This window comes from Canis aureus, chromosome 32, assembly GCF_053574225.1.
Source record: "Canis aureus isolate CA01 chromosome 32, VMU_Caureus_v.1.0, whole genome shotgun sequence".
NCBI lineage: Eukaryota > Metazoa > Chordata > Mammalia > Carnivora > Canidae > Canis > Canis aureus.
Window position 1 is genome coordinate 16,359,295 of NC_135642.1, and position 17,043 is coordinate 16,376,337.

Genomic DNA, 17,043 nt, shown 5'->3' on the forward strand with positions numbered 1-17,043 from the left:
CCGCTCTCCAAGTCTGCCTCTCGCGTGCGCGCAGACGCGCTGCGCGGCCCAGATCCCGCCGCTCCGCCAGTTTGGAGGCTGCGCCGCGGCTCTCTCTGCCCCCTCACCCCCGAGCCTTAGGGACGTTGCGGGGGTGGGGCGGAACCGATTTTTCTTTCTTGTGGTAGAATTCTGGAGACGGCCCCGTTCCCAGCCAGAGTCCGCTCAGACTGCGTGAGCGCCGGGGCAAGGTGGGTGCAAGAGGGACCCCCCCCCCCCGTCCGGGCGACCCCGGGTCATCACCTCCGTCCCGGCCACGGCTGAGTCCCAGCCTCGTAGGAATCCTTCGGTTTGCAAAGCGTTTTCAGGTCCTTCTTTTTACGACCCGTGCGCACGACCGACAGAGACCCGAGGGGGAGTCCATGGCGTCCCCGCTTGGCTTCGGGGTCGGCGCGAGGGCCAGGCTAGGCGTGGCTGGCCCGGGGCGGCACGGGAAGGCTAAGGCGGCGGCCCGGGAGACCAGAAGGCCCACACTCGGGAGCGCGAGCCTCGTGGCGTCCCGGTAGCTCGCCGTGATCGTATAGTGGTTAGTACTCTGCGTTGTGGCCGCAGCAACCTCGGTTCGAATCCGAGTCACGGCATTGTGGGAACAATGGCACGGCAAGGGCGCCTTTTTAGATTCGGGGAGCCACATGGCCTCCCTGCGGCTGTGCCCCGACTGCCCCCTTCATTGTAGGTTAGGGCCGAAATTATACAGTGCGGCCAAAGTGGACACAAGTGAAGCCCCCCACCTGCACCTTCCCCGCGGCGTGTTTGTTTTAGGACGTATTCCTGTGTGGTACTTTCTCTTAGCTCATTTGCTCACTGTCAGTGATCGGCTCGTACACCAGGTCCTCAGAAAAGCCTCGCCCTGCTAAAACGTCAATACTTTTGAGTGTAGGGGTTATAGGAACAGATGGCAAACATTTATTAAGGGTTAGAGAGCCACTGTGAGGGGTGTTAATGATAGGCTTGTGGCCCCCACTTCTACAACCTCCTAGGTGAGAGGGTGTTTTCCTCCTGCAGGGTTTTTTTTTTTTTTTCTTTCCCTAATCCACCTCAGATTTAAAGCACGTTTTATTTGTTAGTTTATTTTTTGTGCACTTAAAAAAAAAAAATCCAAGCTCAACAAATTCGGATCTGTCATTCAGCATCAGGCAAATTGGAAGTGAGGTTTAGATTTGACTCTTGGGTGGCTGCTGGCGGCTTGTGTCACTGTCAGGGAAGGAATGAGAGAGGGTTGAGTGAGGAATGAGCCTCTCTAGCTCCTCTCAGGGATCGTGGGGGTGGCAAAGCAAGTCAGGAAGCATTCCTGGAAGAGATGGACATTTTGGTGGGGCTGTGCCCTCTTTACCCACAATCCATTGGCAAAGTCTCACTGAATAGCATGTAAAAAGCAAGATACTACTGTGGGCTGTAATTTCCTAGGGTCTCCCTGCTCCCAGTTCCCTAAATGTGATGGGTTTAAAGCCACAAAACAGGACAGCTCAGAGCATGAGAGAATAAAATAGCGAAAGGTCAGCCTGAGAACTTGCTATCCCTACCACCTTGAGGTCTCTTCTATGTATCAGAACTGGGAAAAGAGGCAGGAGGTGTAAAACCTCTGTTCACACATTCCAGCTCCAGCTGTTTCTGTTTGGGTTGGATTTTTTGTTGTTGTTGTCGTTGCTTTGTTTTTGGCTTTCAGTCTCCACTATAAGTCACTTAATTTTTTCCTTTTCTTTCTGATGGACTCTAGTAGCTAACACTCTTTTTTTGGGCTACTCCTAACCCTAAGTAAGGTTAGCATAGTTTAATAATTAAGCTGGTGCCACCTGGAAGCAGACTCCCTAGGTTTGAATACTGACTTTTGCATTAATTAGTGGGGTGATGTTAGGTAAGCCACCTAATGTCTCTGTGCCTCAGTTTTCTCATTTGTAAAATGGGAATAAAGCAGGCTTATTATGAAAATGAAATGAATATTTGTAAAGTAACAGTGCCTGCCACTTACTAAGCCCTATCTAGGTTTACTTAAACTAATAATGAAATCAACCCCTTAAAAAGGATATAATTAAATCAACACCTTAAAAAGGAAGGCAGTGGTACTTAGGCATCTAAATGGTGTATTTCCAAGTAGACATTCCACTTACTCCAATTAGCTGCCCCAGATATTTTTGGAACTCTTGTTTGGGGATTACCTTCAGGGCTAATTTATAAGCCATATAAGTTAATCCATCTCAATATTTATAGTCTCAATATTTTACTTTGAAATGTTTTTTTTTTTACTGCTTTTAAATCCATCTTCAAAAGATGTCACCACTGAGTTTTTTTTTTTTTTAAGATTTTATTATTTATTCATGGGAGACACAAAGAGAGAGGCAGAGACACACACAGGAAGAGGGAGAAGCAGGCTCCCCACAAGGAGCCTGATGTGGGACTTGATCCTAGACCCCAGGATCATGTCCTGAGTCAAAGGCAGACACTCAACCACTGAGCCACCCAGTTGCACTGAGTTTTTAAGGTGTAACAAGCTTCAATAGCGATTCCAAAAATGGTTTAGGTAACATTCCAGCAAACTATTTTTTGGTATCAGAGTGTTGACTTTTTTGTTAAGCATTACTTTTAAGTTTTTTTTTAATTACAGTATAGTTAACATACAGTACTATTTTTAAAATTTTATTTATTTATTTGAGAGAGAGCAGGGGATGAAAGCATGAGAGAGAGAAACAAGCTCCCTGTTGAGCAGGGAGCTGGATGCGGAGCTTGGTCCCAGGACCCCAGGATCATGACCTGAGCCCAAGGCAGAAGCTTAGCCAACTGAGCCATCCAGGCGCCCCCAGTGTGTTGACTTGAAGGGGACAACTGTAATTTATGAGCTTCAGAGTGTTTGCATAAACAGCCAATGCCATGGCTTCCTGGTCACATCTGGTGCCTCTGGGAGCTACTGTTATAACTGCTGGCCACCACAGAGGTGTGGTACAGATTGGACCAACAGCCTTGGTAGCTCCTGGAGGTGCTTCAAAATTAGAATCTTGTTCACAGCCCAGAACTACTAGATCAGAATCTTCATTTTAACAAGATCCTCCCCCGGTGATTCACTTGCACAGTCAAGTCTGAGAAGGTGCTGCTGTTTTCTAGAACCACTTGGTTGGAGTGAAGCCCTTCATTATTTACCTTGCCAGTACTCAGGGTTACTAGAAGGGACCTGTCAGAGTCTATTGGGCCTCATCTAGGGGAGTAACATTAAGATTTTGAGGATGAAAAGATGGAGCTCTGAGAGGAGTCACCAAGAGGCCCATATTTGGGGGCATCTAAGGAGGAAGTAGCACCCATGTACTTCTACTAGGAGGTGCTGCTTTCAAGACCCACTTTGGATTTAACCCCCAACAGGGAACCTATTGCCCAGAGATTCTCTGGCTATTCAGGACTCAAGTTTCATTCATTCATTCATTCATTCATTCATTCATTTAGTAAACTATCATCTTTTAGCACTTAAAGTGCTTTGCATCCTGGAGAGCTGCAATGGTATATACTGATACTCCTGGCCCAAATAGTTTAGTTTTCCAGCTAGGAGAAACAACTAGCCCAGAGGCAACAATCAGAAAACACAAGAGGGGGGGCCTAGATGGCTTATTTGGTTAAACATGGGACTCGATTTCAGCGCAGGACAGGATCTCAGGGTCCTAAGATGGAGCCCCTCCTCCTATGAGGAGCTTGCTTAAGATTCTCGCTTTCCCCCCCCCCCACCCCCCACAAAATGATAGAAGGAAGAGCCATTTCTTACTTCAGTGGAACAAAACTTTTCAAGAGAAAACTGATATAAACTTCCACCAGAATTGTAAAAGAATTGAAGTTTATTTTTAGCACTTCCAGCCCCCTCACTCTCTCTTCAACCTCTTTGTGTTGTTCCTATCTCATTATTCTCATTCATTACATCAACAATATTTATGGAGGGCCTACTTTGTGCCAGGCACTGTTCTAGGTTCTGGGGCAATAATAATGAATGAGGTAGATGTGTGTTCTCATAGACCTATGGTCTAGTGCAGAAAAGAAAGCTAAACAAAAAATAAATAGAATTTGAGCCAACAGAAAATAATGTGATATAGTGTTCTCCTGTTTTCTGCCTATTTTCCATCCTCCTATTCCCTCTGCTCCTCGGCTCCTTTGTGCGAAGTATGATGGCTAATAATAACAAGTGTTGCATTTTAAAGGGGATCAAAGTTTTACACTGAGGAGATAAATTCTGACCCTGAACGGCTCATGGGGGGCATAAAGAGCCTTCAGATCTGAGGCAGTCTTGGGTAGGCAGGGTGAGGATGATTCTGGTGATCTGCATGGACCCACGATAAAATAAAATATATCCAATTGAATGTTAAGGGCAATGAGCAGAACCAGATGGCCTCACTGGTAGGCCAAGAATTTACCAAGGACACCAGAAAAACAAATCATCTACCCAAAAACGTAAGAGAGTTTTTTAAAAGAATATAAAGCACTGAAGTGATAATTTCAGGAGAGAGAGAAGAAGACCCCAGAACTTTGTTGGGAAATAACGAGCTATAAATACTTAATTTTTTTCAATTACACATGAGACATCATAATCTCATCAGTGCTTAGGATCTTTTGTGCACTAAATCAGTCCCCTGGATCAAAGATGCAACCCTCAGGGAAAGAAAAGGAGAGGGACCCTGAATTAAGATTATATTTGTTACCCAGTGGAACATATTTGAATAGAAAATAAATTTAAGAAAAAGAGATAAAGTTGCACTTCTTGCATTCTTGAATTTTTAACTGAGATATGCCCCTAGTACACATGCATTAGTTGGTCTCTTATTTCCAGGTATTTTTCTCTGTTCCTGTAGAAATAAATCCATGGAGAGATCCTGAAGGACTATTCTTGTCATGAGGCCTGAAACTCATTCCTGAAGAAGAATGCAGGAGCCATCTCTCAGAAGTAAAGGTCTAAATCAGTGATTTCCAAACATTATTCTAGAAATGATAAACAGGAATTTTTCATCATGGGATGAGAGAAAAATAAGCTCTTCAAAAGGCTAAATGTATTTAATTCAAAGGACTGTCTTCTAGGCTGAGATTATATCCTTCAAACTTTTGAGGTTTTAAAGTGACTTTTCTTTTATAACGTGATAAGGTAAGTGATATTTTTTTTCTACAGTCTTTACTTGGAAAATTAACTGGCAATCCTATGTTGATCTCCAAAATTATTTTTTAAATTTTACTAGTCAGTAAAATCTAAAAGTACACTACAAAGCTAACACCCATTCACCCACCCAACAAACAGTAGGCCCTAGTATGATCTATGTTAGGCTTTGGCGATATAAATTTGAATAAGACTCATTCTTACTCTGAGATGATCATTTCAGTCCAGGGTTAATCAGAAGAGTGAAGAAACAATTACAATTATGTTAGAAGTATATACAAAATGCATTACAGCTTAGATCATTCATTCCCCCAGGATATGACATTTGAGCTGGGTTACAAGGCATGCATAGTAATTTTCCTGGCAGAAAAGAGGAAAAGATAGCCTAGGCAGAGAGAAAGGCAGAAACAAAGGCAAGGAAGCATGAATATACAAAGAGCATAGGGAAAGACAAGTCATAGCTGTGACATAAGATATGGAAAGGAGAGGAGGGGTGGAGCCAAATTGTGATGATTCACTTGCCCCTTGTCAAGTCAGGTCTTTTTTCATGGAGGCTAGTGGTTCTTAACATTTTGTGGTAACTTACTGTTTGGGGGATCCATTTGAAGCCATAGGCTTGTTCTTCAAATGATGGATCTATGACAAAAATGTCAGGAATTCACAAATTTCCTGAAGGCCATTTATAGACTTTGTTATAGGTATTGGGGACTATTTAAGTCTCCATTTTTAAGCAGAAGAGGAACATAATCATATCTGTATTTTAGAAAGACGACGTACAAATGGGTAATTACTGGCAAAGTCTTTTTTAAAAAACATTTTATTTATTCATGAAAGACACAGAGAGAAAGGCAGACCTAGGCAGAGGGAGAAGCAGCACCCTGTGGGGAGCCTGATGCGGGACTGGCTCGATCCCAGGACCCCTGGGCCAGGGCCTGAACCAAAGGCAGATGCTCAACCACTGAGCCACCCAGGTGTCCTTACTGACAAAGTCTTAGTTCAGAGGAGAGATGGAAGAGAATTTCACCTTCTGGTTCTGGTTGTTGAGTTTGGGGCTTGGGGACTAATCTGGGGGTGAAGGAGGAGCTCTTTCCTCACATCACACCCATAGGTGTGTGATCAGAGAGCAATAAGCTTAGAGGCTCTTCAACTCACAGGTAGAGGGGATGGACATGTTGGATGAAGGAAATGGATGGGAGGTTTGAGAGGAAGCTCTAATATCAAGGGTAGAATACTTTTTGGAGTCATGGTAGTTCAAATACTATGAAAATAGATGTATCTGTGTTGCCCTAATGTCATTGCTGATATTGAGAATCTGATATGATGACAGAGTATGCAATTTTCAAATGTAATTTTAAATTAGAAGGGAGAGATACATGTAAAAATTGCAAAAAACTGACTTAACTGTTTCCCCAATTTCTCCTAAATTTCAGAGTCAAAATACTTGCGTCATGACTACCCTTTGGTTGACTGGCCTCATCCTGAGTCTGGATGACTTTCTTACTGTATCATCAAAATGGCTAAGAATTCCTTTCCTCCCTAAATCTCTTTAGATCAAATGCTTCAAGAGAACTTGTAGTTTTAAAATATGTTCACAAGTCTTTTGATGCTCCTACCTTCCCGATCATAGAGCTTCCTTTCTCTCCCTGGAGTGAGGGCTAGACTTAGTGACATCTTCAAATGAATAAAGTAGAAGGGATGGTGTGTCATTTCTGAGATGAAGTCATAAGTACATTGTGGCTTCCCCTTTGCGCTCTCTATTGGATCTGTCAGAGAGGAATAATTTGCCCTATAAGGTCCTTCTACCTGAACTAAGAATTAAATTGACATAAGACAGATTAATAGGAGAAAATCAAATTTAATAGTGTTTATACGATCAGCACGGGAGTCTTGACTTGCTCCATTTCTGATCTGGGCCGGTTCACCCCTCCTTAGGCAACCTGGTGGTCCCCCGCTCCCAGGAGGTCACCATATTGATGCCGAACTTAAGGGAAAAGGAGAAAAAATGAGTGGGAAATATCAGAAAGGGAGACAGAACATGAAAGACTCCTAACTCTGGGAAACGAACTAGGGGTGGTGGAAGGGGAGGTGGGCGGGGGGTGGGGGTGACTGGGTGACAGGCACTGAGGTGGGCACTTGACGGGATGAGCACTGGGTGTTATTCTATATGTTGGCAAATTGAACAGCAATAAAAAATAAATTTATAAAAAAATAGTGCTTGTATGAGAACTACACACACATGGAAATTGCAGACAGTGAGGCAACATGAGGCTTATATGAGCTAAGGGAGGGGTAAGGTCTGAGAATACAAGGGAGACAGGACCATTAGTAGGAAGGTGAGAGGAGATGTTTGGAAAACAAAGGTTGCCCTATGATGTAGATAAGTTACTTAGGTAGAGAAGAATCTGTTAATAGCCCTCTTCCTTGTACAAGCAGGCATTTGAAGAGGACATAAAGAGCTTTTCCTGAATCTACTGGGTTTTAATTGTTTTTAATTCAAAATAATGTTCATGCCAAAGTGGCCCACCTTGGGGGCAGCCTCCCTTTGGCACTTACAGATCACTAGCTCCAGAGGAAGCCAGCTTCTATGTCTTGAGAATGCCCAAGCAACACCATGGAGAGATCCATGAGTTGAGGAACTGAGGACTCCTGCTAACAATCATCAAGAAAATGAGATCTTTGGGGATGCCTGGGTGGCTCAGTGGTTAAGCATCTGCCTTCAGCCCAGGGAGTGATCCTGGAGTCCCAGGATCGAGTCCCACATTGGGCTCCTGCTTCTCTCTCTGCCTTGTCTCTGCCTCTCTCTCATGAATAAATGCATAAAATCTTAAAAACAAGAAAATGAAATCTTTGACCAATAGCTTTGTGAGTGAGCCATCTTGAAAGCAGATCCTCTAGCCTCAGTCAAACCTTCAGATGCCTGTACTCTGGCTGACATTTTAACAATTTCATGAGAGACTCTGAACCCAAACCACTCAGTTAAGTCACTTCCAAATGCCTGAGTTAAGAAACTGTGAGATAATCAGTGTTCATCATCTAAAGCTGCTAAAATTTCAGGTAATTTGTTATACTGTGATAGATAATTAATACAGATTTTATTACCTAGAAGTGGGGCACTGCCATAATATAAAAACCTAAATATGAAAGAGGGTTTGGAACTGGGAAAACACTAGAAGAGCTTTGAGAAGAGTGTTAGGGAAAGTTTGAATAGGTTTTTTTTTTTTTTTTTTTTTTTCATTATGGTAAGTGTACTCTTTAATCCCCATCACCTATCTCACCCACCCCCACCCACCTAGTAATCTTCAGTTTGTTCTCTATAGTTGAGTCTGTTTCTTGGTCTCTCTTTTCCTTGCTTTATATATTTTGGATACTAATCCTTTTTTGGATATGTCATTTACACATATCTTCTCCCATTCGGGAGGGTGCTTTTTAGTTTTTTTGTTTCCTTCACTGTTTAGAAACTTTATTTTGATATGGCCCCAATAGTGGGCTTACTTTGGCAGCACATATATTAAAATTGGAACAATGCAGAGATTAGCATGGCTCCTGTGCAAGGATGACGCATAAATTAATGTATAGTCCCAATAGTTTATTTTTGCTTTTGTTTCTCTTGCCTCAGGAGACATTATCTAGAAAAGTGTTTCTACAGCCAATGTCAGAGAAATTACTGCCTGTGCTGTCTTCAAGAGTTTTTATGATTTCAGGTCTCACATTTAGATGTTTAATCCATTTTGAGTTTATTTTTTTTGTATGGCCCAGTTTCTTTCTTTCTTTCTTTCTTTCTTTCTTTCTTTCTTTCTTTCTTTCTTTCTTTCTTTTTTTTGCAGGTAGCCCCCCAGTTTTCCCAACACTATTTGTTGAAGAGACTCTTTTTCACATTGTATATTCTTTCCTCCTTTGTCAAATATTAAATTGACTATATAATTGTGTTTTATTTCTGGTTTTCTATTATATTCTCTTGCTCTATTTTTTATGCTGGTACCATACTGTTTTAATTGCTACCACTTTGGATAACCTGAAGTCTGGAAATTGTGATACCTCCAGTTTTGTTTTTCTTTTTAAAGATTTTATTTATTTATTTATGAGAGACACACACAGAGAAAGACAGAGACACAGGCAGAGGGAGAAGCAGGCTCCATGCAGGGAGCCTGATGTGGGACTTGATCTCAGGTCTCCAGGATCAGGCCCTGGGCCAAAGGTGGCGCTAAACTGCTGAGCCATCTGGGCTGCCCTGTTTTTCTTTTTTCAAGATTGCTTTGGCTATTCGAGGTCATGTGGTTCCATCCAGTCTTTAGGATTATTTATTCTATTTTTTTTTTAATTTTTACTTATTTATGATAGTCACACAGAGAGAGAGAGAGAGAGGCAGAGACATAGGCAGAGGGAGAAGCAGGCTCCATGCACTGGGAGCCCGACATGGGATTCGATCCCGGGTCTCCAGGATTGTGCCCTGGGCCAAAGGCAGGCGCTAAACCGCTGTGCTACCCAGGGATCCCAGGATTATTTATTCTAGATCTGTGAAAAAGGCTGTTGGTATTTTGATAGGGATTGCATTAAATCTGTAGATTCCTTTGGGTAGTATAGACATTTTAACAATATTTGTTCTTCCATCCCATGGGCATTGAATGTCTTTCCATTTCTTTGCCTTGTCTTGAATTTCTTTCATCAATGTATTATAGTTTTTTAGAGTATAGGTCTTTCACCTCTTTAAGTTTATTCCTAGATATTTTGTTGTTTTGACCATAATTATAAGTGGGATTGTTTCCTGAATTTGACTTTTTTGCTGCTTCATTATTAGTGTATAGGAATGCAACCAATTTCTGTGCATTGATTTTTGTATCCAGTGACCTTACTGAATACATTTATGCATTCTGGTATGTTTTTGGTGGAGGCTTTATGGTTTTCTATAGACACAGAGTCATCTACAAATAGAGTTTTACTTCTTCATTACCAATTTGGATGCCTTTTATTTCTTATGTTGTCTGATTGCTATGGCTAGGACTTCCAATATTATGTTGAATAAAAGTGGAGAGAATCTTGTTCCGACCTTAGGGGGAAAGCTCTCAATTTTTCACCATGGAGTATGATGTTACCTGTGGGTTTTTCATATAAGGCCTTTATTATGTTGACGTATGTTTCCTCTAGACCTACTTTGCAGAGGGTTTTGATCATGAATGGATGTTGTACTAAAGTCTGAATAGTCTTGAAGAAGCTAGCTACCTCTCTTCTGTTCTCCAAATGTCACACAAGTACCTCTCATTTGTGGAATCTAACATGGAAAAAACAGTTGTCGAGGGATTCTAAGAAACATTTTCCAGAATTCCTAAATCTCGGGGGATCACAGAAGTGGAATGCTGAGTTGCCAGTAGACAATCTAGTGCAGTTCGTTATTTTAGGTACTCAGTATCCATACATACCATTTTACTCACATTTAGCTTCCAAACAATGATAGTGACAATATAATGCTTACACCTAATGTGCTGTAACTATCTCTCTTACAAAGATGCCTTACCATCTCCCCTTAAAAGGGGAGACCCAAAGTCTTATCAGTCATTTTTCTTGTTTTTCTGATGGTCATCCTTTTTCTTTCTCAGTCACGATCCGCCATCCCCCCCCACCTTGATATCCTGAAATCTAAAAACAAAATATAAGGTTAACTGTCATCAACTCATCCTAAATGGACAAGCACAGGAAGGGAAAAGAGAAGAAGAAGAAAGAAACTAAGAAGTATAAATATATGCAGAATAAACCAAGGAAAAATATGCTTATCTACTAAGATTTTTTTTCTTAATTGGTGATCAACCGGTTCTTTATCTGATATCTCAAGCCTTTACTCTTAGGTATATGAACCATTAGTGGTCCTGACAGAATGGTATTGCTATAGTCTTCCCTTAACTTTTACTATGGAACATCAAACTATAAAGGGACACCATATCCAGAATAAGCATTAAGTTCATTGAGGAATTGCTTCCTCTTCCATGGTGGGACAACATAATCAACCTGTTATCAGGTAACTGGCTAGTGCCCCTGAAGATCGATGCCATACTATGGACTCAACATTGGTCTCTGTTCTTGGTAGATTCAGCAATCACCAGTAGGAGAGGCCAGATTCACCTTGATGAGAAGTCCCTATTGTAGAGCCTATACATAACTTCGTCTCTGCCATCCTGGCCATTTTGTTTATGAGTCCACTGAACAAGCACTGGGGTAGTTGATGAAATAGACAGAAAGGTATCCAATCTCCTGTCAGTGGTTCCCAATGGCTGAGCCCAATTGGAACCCAGAGACTGAGGCAGCCTGGTGATGTAGCTCACACTAGTCAGAGCAGGATGAGAGAGATGGAAAGGGGATCTGGAGGAGAAAACAAGAGCTATGTGGTGTATTCTCCACTGTGGTACCTCAAGTAAGAACTCTGCTTACCAGATCCAGAAACTTTTTTCTTTTTTAAAGGATTTGTGGACACATTTTTATTACTACTACTATCATTATTATTACTCTTTAAATAAGCTCTACACCCAACATGGGGCTTGAACTCATGACCCCAAGATCAAGAGTCACATGCTCTACCAACTGAGCCAGCCAGGCGTCCCAACTGCCTGGCACATACTGTATGCTCAGTAAATTCTGTTGATTGCATATAGACTTTGTGAGTTACCTATTTTCTGTATTTTGTTGGAATCAACTGGCTTATCTTTTTGGCTATATTTTATCAGTTCTCTCCTCCAGATCTTAGAATGATTCCCTAATGTTTAATACCAATCTTAGTTGGATATATCACTTTCCATACAACTAAGATTTTGTTGTTGCCCAAAAGCTTAGTTGTTGGATGGACTAGGCATCAACTCATAGAAGCAGCAGCACCTGCAATATTCTTCATTGCTTCCATCTAAGAAGTTATCTTTTCAGCAGTAAAGAGTGTGAATTTTTTTCACATCTCTGTTAAGATCAGAATTTAGAGGGTATGAAACGGTGGTAGGGAAATAAACATATGACTGAGGGAGTCCAGAGACTTGGGTGCCAGCCTACTCTTGTCCTTTGGGCACTTGTTTTCACTTCCTAAGGCTACTGTAACAAATGGCCATAAACAAGTGGTTTAAAACAGAATTTTGTTTTCACACAGTTCTGGGGGCCAGAAGTCCAAAACCAAAGTGTTCTCAGAATTGCACTCTCCAAAGACCCTGGGGGAGAATCCTTCCTTGCCTCTTTCAGCTTTTGGTGACTCCAGATATTCCTTGGATTGTGGCTTGCCTAATTCCATCTCTGCCTCAGTACTCATATTGCTTCGTCTCTACTGTGTCTCCAGCCTCCCTCTGCCTTTCTCTTATAAGGACATCTGTCTCCATAAGATAGTCGATGTTGCAGACATATTGTTCATTCCCCTTAAGGGAACAACTGGCTCTTGGTAAAAAGAAATAAGGTTTCAGAAAAGAACTTGCTACTTCAAATTTGTTAAAAATCAGACTTAATATTTTGTTTCAATTCTTATATCAAATAAATGGGAGGATATTTTAGTTACAGGAAATCTGTAAACTAATGAGTGAAGTCTCCTTGAGACTCGTGTCAGTAAAAAAATGAAATTGTGCTTTGAAAAGTGTACATTTTTCTTGTTTAGAAACAAAGTCAAGTTTCTGAAAGCCTTTTTTTTGGTAATAGTCAAAATTGCATAGACTAAAGTAAATAGAAGCTCTGCTCTTTGCATGACTCCCCAGCAATCACCATATTGCTCCATTTCTTTCTCTCTATTCTCCTGCCGCCTTCTACGTCCTGCTCTAAGATGCTCCAGTAATTCCTGCTATGTTACTGGTGTAGGACACGATAGCCACCACCAAGTGAACACTTAATTTGCACCAGGCAGTATGCTAAGTGATTTACACTTCTTGGAGCACTTTACTGTTTATACAAATGTCTTTTCCCCTCCTTTCACTTTGGTTCTAATTTAATCAGTCTCAGTCTTGTAGGCAGATATGCTTATCACCACTTCCATTTTGCAGAAGTGGAAATTGAGGTTTATGGAAGTTAAATATTCTACCTTCCCCCATGTCATGAGGTCATTTTGCCCAAAGAGCCTCTGATTCCTAGTATTTTTAAACCTGCCTTAAAAGTTAAAAACCCCAGGGGATCCCTGGGTGGCTCAAGGGTTAAGTGCCTGCCTTTGGCCCGGGGTGTGATTCTGGAGTCCCAGGATCGAGTCCCAGGATCGAGTCCCAGGATCGAGTCCCGGGGATTCCCAGGATTGAGTCCCATGTCAGGCTCCCTGCATGGAGCCTGCTTTTCCCTCTGCCTGTGTCTCTGCCTCTCTGCCTCTCTCCCTCTCTCTGTGTGTCTTTCGTGAGTGAATAAATAAATAAAATCTTAAAAAAAAAAAAGTAAAAAAACCCAAGAGAGAAAAACCCGGAAATGCTTAATAACAGAGACCAAAGATTACTTCCTTATAACTTATTTTCCAAACAAGGGTAGACTTTAGTCAGATTAGAGCATTTAGGGGGAGGGTCAGGACTGGGAGGCCAACACCAACTTTTTTAGAATTCGTCCACTGTACAATTTAGCCATGGAAAATAATTAGCCAATCATAAATCAATAAGGAATACTAGAGGTCAGGCTTTTCTTTTTTTTAAGTATTTTTTTTATTTTTTATTTATGATAGTCACAGAGAGAGAGAGAGGCAGAGACAAAGGCAGAGGGAGAAGCAGGCTCCAAGCACTGGGAGCCCGATGTGGGATTCGATCCCGGGTCTCCAGGATCGCGCCGTGGGCCAAAGGCAGGCGCTAAACCGCTGCGCCACCCAGGGATCCCAGGTCAGGCTTTTCTAACCAGAACCCAGGGCGCAAAAATCTCCTACGAAGTTAAGCAAACAGAAAATAAAGATTTGAATCTGCAGCCTATAAGACTAATTGTAGAAGATTGTTGATGCTCATTGTCTAGAGGACACTCTCATGGGGCTTCTCTGGGTTCTCCACAGCCTTGTCCATCCCCATTACCAGGCCATGACTGCTCACCTACCTGCTCTCTAATGCACATGCGTTCAGCACTGTTTGCCTCAGTCATCAGCTCCACTCTGCAAGGACCATGGTGGGCCCCACAGATGTTCTGGAGGCTGTCTTCCCAGACTTCTCTCCATCACATCTCAGGCAGAGCACTACAAAGTGTAAGTAGGAGAGGCAGAGAAAGGAAGGAAGGGGTTTGAGGGAGAGACAGAGAAGAGAGAGGGAGGGAGAGTCAGAGAGATAGAGAAAGTACAAACAGGATGTAGAAGCAGAGGATGGGAGAGAAGATAGAAATCCCTAATGCCAGGACAGAGAAGTATAAGCCCTTAGTATTTACCATAGTCCCACTCTCTGTGGTCAGATGGTATTTGGTTGATCTTTCAATTTGGTATTTTTAGAACTCTTTCCTGAAAGAAGAGGTTATCTGGTATGTGGCCATTGTACTGGCCATGCCCAGCACTGCAGCCTGGAGGGACATTTATCATCTCTCTCCCCTCTCTCCACACTCTTCACACATTCAGTGTCTCACTGCAGTAAGAAACTGCATGTGGGCCAAAGTGCGAGAGAAAAAGACCTTAAAATTCTTGCCAGCAAAATTTAAAAAGCATCAGAATGCCAGGAGAAATGGCGAGCATTTCAAAAAAATTAACTATGATTGGATACATAAGACATTAAAAAATAATGGCATCCCTGCAAAACACTTGTCACCTCCCCTTTAAACCTGCCATCTTAAAAATGTATTTATTTATTTATTTATTTATTTATTTATTTATAAAGATTTTATTTATTTATTCATGATATACACAGAGAGAGAGGCAGAGACACAGCAGGCTCCGTGCAGGGAGCCCAACATGCGACTTGATCCCAGGACTCGAGGATCATACCCTGGACCAAAGGCATGTGCGTAAACCGCTGAGCCACCCAGGCTGCCCTAAACCTGACATTTAAACTGCCTGCAGTAACTCAGATGGCTTGGTATTCAGGGTCAACCCTATCCAAGATTGTGATGTTGAAGAAATAGGTCTTTAAATGTGTCCCTCTGTACCCTACTCCACATCTCTTTTTCTCCCTCACAAGATCTTCCTTCAAGGAACTTCCCCTCTGGTGAGATGGCCTTAAGGCCCTAGCTCTAACACAAGCTCTGCTCCTAGCTCTAACACATGCTTAGCTCTGACACAAGGCCAAATGAAGGAAAGTGCCAATAGTGGGGTTTGGGGGGCAGATACAGGAAGAGAGAAGCAAGTATAAGGAGTGCTTTACCTAGGGGGTAACAGAGGGGAATCGGGAGAGTGTAGCATCTAAGATACAGGAGGTTCTTACATAGAACATGGTGGTTCTGGGACATCAGTGAGTCATCTAAATGAAAATGACCTTTAGAAAAAAAAAAAAAAAGAAAATGACCTTTAGGATTTTGGGAAGACAGGAGTGTCTTAAAGTCAGGGTTAGAGAGAGAAACTGGATGTCCTCTCCATGAAGTGGGAGGCGTCATAGGCTGTTAAGTTCACTGAAAGCCTGAGTGCAGAGGCAGCAGAGTGCAGAGACAGGAGAGCACAGGGTCCTTATGCCATACCCATCAGGTGACTGCCTGTGGCTTCATGATTTGGATTGTCTACAATCAGTGTAGTTGTGGTTAGTAGGAAGATCTTGAAGGTCCATTTTGCTCTAAAAATCTGTATGATTCTGCAAGATAATCTGCTCTAAACCCCCAGGTAACAGCTAGTTTATGACCCTGGCTTGCACCACGGACTTGAGATGGAATTGAGTAAGAGAGGAACAGGAGGGCCTCCAAATACTCCTCGTCAGTACTTGGATTTCTTCAATAATTCTCTTGGAAGCAGGATAATTTCTAGATCTGTTCTCTTCCATAGCTGATAACAAGATAATACAATCACTCAATAGCTCAGCCAATGATTAGAAAGTTGGATTTTCAGTCTCTTGGCCTTTCCTCTTAATATAACTCCTTCATTTTAAACATTTTCTCCAGAGGTGGCTAAATGACATGAGTACTATATTAACACTTTCAGACCCAACCTTAAGAGTTCAGTAGGGGTCACCCATGTGGGAAGATTTCAAGAGTGCCTGAAAGATGTTCAGAGCTATCCAGCTCCTTTCCTTACAGCATGATTTCTTCTATCTTCATTATTTTTTTTAAATGTTTCCATTTTTAAAATTTGAAGTATAGTTGACACACAATGTTAGTTTCAGGTGTACAACATAGTGATTTGACAACTCCATATGTTATGCTATGTTCACCACAAGTGTAGCTCTCATCTTTCACCATACAAGACTATTATAATACCACTGACTATATTCCCTATGCTGTAACTTTCATCTCTATGACTTATTCATTCCATAACGGGAAGCCTATACCTCCCACTCCCCTTACTCATTTTGCCCATCCCTCCCATCCCCTCTCCTTTGGCAACTATCAATTTGTTCTCTGCATTTATGTGTCTATTCCTGCTTTGTTTGTTTGTTTGCTCATTTTTTTTATATTCCATTTAAAAGTGAGAGCATATGGTATTTGTCTTTCTCTGACTTATTTCACTTTAGGTCCATCCATGTTGTCACAAATGGCAAGATCTCATTCTTTTTTATGGTGGAGTAATATCTCATGGTAGGTATATACATATATAGAAAGACATGTGTTGGGGACCCCTGGGTGGCTCAGCGGTTTAGCGTCTGCCTTTGGCCCAGGGCGCGATCCTGGAGTCCCGGGATCGAGTCCCACATCAGGCTCCCGGCGTGGGCCTGCTTCTCCCTCCTCCTGTGTCTCTGCCTCTCTCTCTCTCTCTCTCTCTCTCTATGTCTATCATAAATAAATAAATCTTTAAAAAAAAGACATGTGTGTATATATATGCATATGTGTGTTTATATGTGTATGTATAAACACATGTGTGTGTGTGTATA

At 42.0% G+C, this 17,043-nt stretch overlaps 1 long non-coding RNA gene and 2 other non-coding genes across 27 annotated transcripts in view; all 3 read left to right on the plus strand.

Moving 5' to 3' along the window:
* Window positions 1-2: 2 nt before the first annotated feature.
* Window positions 3-17,043, plus strand: part of LOC144303146 (uncharacterized) — a 137,425-nt gene continuing 120,384 nt past the window's right edge. For 7 of the 25 annotated variants that reach the window (XR_013370142.1, XR_013370140.1, XR_013370146.1 and 4 more), the window contains exons 1-3: window positions 5-230; window positions 4,857-5,143; window positions 14,109-14,294. This is a non-coding gene — a long non-coding RNA (uncharacterized LOC144303146). Of the gene's footprint in view, window positions 231-4,856; window positions 5,144-14,108; window positions 14,295-17,043 lie in introns of all 25 variants that reach the window. The other 18 variants (XR_013370144.1, XR_013370135.1, XR_013370137.1 and 15 more) reach the window with 11 other exon arrangements.
* On the plus strand, window positions 549-620 carry TRNAH-GUG (transfer RNA histidin (anticodon GUG)). The gene has a single exon. It is a non-coding gene; the product is annotated as a tRNA-His (tRNA).
* Window positions 8,637-8,740, plus strand: LOC144303695 (U6 spliceosomal RNA). Its single transcript, XR_013370674.1, has one exon. It is a non-coding gene; the product is annotated as a U6 spliceosomal RNA (small nuclear RNA).